Source organism: Sabethes cyaneus, chromosome 3, assembly GCF_943734655.1.
Source record: "Sabethes cyaneus chromosome 3, idSabCyanKW18_F2, whole genome shotgun sequence".
Classification (NCBI taxonomy): Eukaryota; Metazoa; Arthropoda; class Insecta; order Diptera; family Culicidae; genus Sabethes; species Sabethes cyaneus.
Genome location: NC_071355.1, coordinates 224371711 through 224375256, shown reverse-complemented (window position 1 = coordinate 224375256; position 3546 = coordinate 224371711).

Genomic DNA, 3546 nt, shown 5'->3' with positions numbered 1-3546 from the left:
TCCGTACAACAGAAAAAATCAACATATGAAACACTAAACTGCAATGCTCGCAGCTGTAGATTTGTCAAGTGTAATTATGCACCGAATCAAAGTGCCCGGTATAAAAAGTGTTCCATCATTAGTGCTAATTGTTGTTGGCCGACTCTGTTTGAGTCCCAGGGGCAATCATTCAAACAGCGTGAAGTTCATCAGAGAACACCTTGTTTTTCCCTTGGTAAACTTTATGTGGCATGCTGCAGACTGGGCTTAGCCAATAATTTGTGCATACTAGCTCCTGGTGGGGACACTAAAACATTGTCTACAAACAACTTTTGTCTTGAAGTGAGATGAAAGGAATGACAGGTTTGTTGTATCCATGAAGAAACATTGTTGCACCTTCTACTTTTTTTTATTAGGATAGCATGTAATACTAAACTAATAAATAAATAAAAAGCTGAAAAGTACAATAACAAAAAGCTGTGTTTAGAAAAGTACAATAACAAAACTATTCATTTTCTATGGGTGGGGTGGCCATTGTTAAAAGCGAAAGGTGCAAATAGGAAAAATGGCTTTGTTTTTCTTTCTTAATAGGGTTTTATAGGGATTTTCGTAAATAAAACAGGTGTGCAGGTGGCCGAGTAGACAAAAGAGGGGGAGCTGACAAATGGGGAGGAACGTCCGAAAGAGAAACAAGCGATGTATTTTTGCATTATAAGCATTTCGGTTACAATAACCGATGTACAAGTGGCTGTGAGACAAAGGCTGCCCGAGTAAGATCGGGCACTCAGCTAGTGGTTGATAGAAGCACTGTACAGAAGCTTACGGGTAGTGCTAAGAGAAAAGTTAGAGAACTGTTGCGCCTAGGGCTTTCTATCTTGTTTTATTATGTTATCCTAAGTACAACTTTTAAATAAGATGTTATCAAAATTGATGAAAAACTTCTTCGAATAAGAATTGAAATTAGCATTGTTGTTGTTTTTATTCGTTTATAAGAACTTTTTAAAAAACGGGTTGAATTGAAAGAATGAAAACTAAAGTCTTCAGTTCTTGATTATTCTTCAATTTTGCTAGTAGCAAAATAAAAAGTGATAATATTCTCATTTTGAGAGGTTTGGAGACTCTACCAGCATACTCAAAGCCAATATTTGTTTTTCCAAAATAGTGTTTATAGCTTTATTATTTCACTTTCACAGATTGATTGAGCTTAACACAGGGGAAAAACATTCCTCAACCATTCAATCAGGAGGTCGAGTAAATTTACGACCGCATGCTGCAAGCCAATTTACATAGAAAACCAAACTCGTGCGAAAGCACTAATCTGCACCGTCAATTGCCTGGCTGAACCGGTGACGGTGGCGGCACGGTGGTTCGCAACCCCCGCCAGCAATTGAATTATCTCGGACCCACATGATGCAACACGTTTCCAGCACACATCACGATCCGACCATAAATTCCTCACCGGTCAATGCGCTCACCTCCCCGAAAGCTGTGTGAATTATTAACAATCCAATCTTGCGGCCAAGCTAATAATTTTGCACACCCTTTCGAACAATCAAATTCTTTATTCTGACGAGAGGTACCGGAGCGCGAAAGGCTAATTCCGAACGATCACTGCCCCATACGCTGCTGAGCGCACTCTCCAGAGAAGCATAAATTATTATATTGCCCTGGCTGGCCCCGAGGAGAGGAATCAGCAGCAGCAGCGGCAACAGCAACCAGCCAGGCGAGGGTTAGAAAGAACGGACCCCCGCGCAATGTGGGCGTGAAGAAGGAAAAATATTGACTAATCAAAATATGCACCCACCTTGTATTAAGATAGACATGAGTGAAGCTGTTGTGGCCCCAAGTATCCTTTACCGGCTCATTCACATAATGGGCTCATTTTGCGTGAATTCGTGGTCAATTTCGAAATTTATTATTATTTCTGCACTGGTGGTAATTGTGGCGGCAGAAAATGTGCCAAAATGTAAATGAGCAAAACACCCAGAGACCTCCCGCTTGCGCAATGGCCGCAGGTTTTTGCTGTTGAAAAGGTTGTTTGATCCGACAAGGCGTGATAGCCTGTAATCAGCCACATCTTCCAGCCCGATTCTTTCGAATCGTTGTCTGATTCTGTTGAAATTCGAATTCGCGTATGAAAAGAAGTGTGTGCAGAATCTTAGAGGTGCTTTTTGCTTTCATACTTTTGCTGATACGAAGCAATCTGGCATCCAAAATGGCCTGTTCTCAATGGCAAGCCGCATATTATCCAGTTGTTGTTGATGCAAGGAACCTGGCCAATGAACATTTCCTCGGTTCGACCTACAGGCAAATTGCCATAGGCTGAATATCATGCGCTAAGATTGGTTGTGAATTTTTGCAGACCCCACAAGTGGAAAATTCCTCGTGGAGAATTTAAAAATAACACCATCATCGCTCGTTTTACGACTCCGTTAAGAACACTGACGTGGGACAACCGTCATCAAGTCATACTTATACAGATGAGATTTGGCTTGGTTTGATATACTTAATACAAAACCTTTGAAAGTGCTAAAAGATTATGCCATTTCGAGGAGTTATTACAGTGATAGTCAATAATTAGAAATTTGTTTCAATTGTGCACCTAAAATCATGGATTCTGAGAATTTCTTTCAAGTTTAAATCAAGCACTTGAGCAATTGTGATTTAGCTCGTCAGTTTGACCTTAACATAAAACATTTTCAAGTTCAAATTTCAATACCGAATCTTACAGCTGTGACATAAAAATTAATATATGTAAATGGTTGTCACTTCCATTTATCAACGCTTAAGTTTCGTTAATGGGATAGCATAAGCTGAATTTGGCTCTAGACCGAAGAAGAGAATGAAATCGAAAATATAGCATACCAGTTAACACGTTTAATGACCATCATCAAAGGAAATCTCAGATTAGCACTCATATTCCCCTGATGGAATGAATTTTCATTTTCAACTTCCCCATGAGCCACTCACAGCACTACCACATAGATGTGAGATGTTCGTCTTCGGCTGAACTCAATCTCTCTTGTCGTGCTCTCGCATTCCACAGAGCGAGTGTTTCGATTTTCTATACGAGAGCATGTGGGTTTTTTCTTCTTCTGTGGGTTCCAGCCAAAACATTATCAGAGGGGTGGAGCCTAATTAGGCTCGCAGAAAGCAATCAATAACAACAACAGCAGCTGCCGTTTCTGCTGCGGATTCCGAGCGGAGAAAAAGAAGCGCAAGGCTCGGTGGGAAAAAGCAGGAGCCCGACCGACGAAACCCTCTTCCTTCGTGTGTGTTCTTTCTCGAGCAAAGAGAATCTATGCTGCGCAGTTGTTTTCTCACTCCGAACTAACCCAGAGCCATGAAAACTTACGAAAGGTAATCACAACTTTTCGCATCCCACTTTGGGCTATGTCTAGGCAATTAGGGTTTACAGCTAACAATTTTTACGCATAACTTTTAGTTTTATCTAGTCTTAAACGATGCTAATTCGTGGGTGGTGTGCATAAATGTGTCATTAGTGGGTCGTTTGTCTTGCGTAATTTAACCGCATAATAACCGATCATATCACAGATCTTTCGTGAA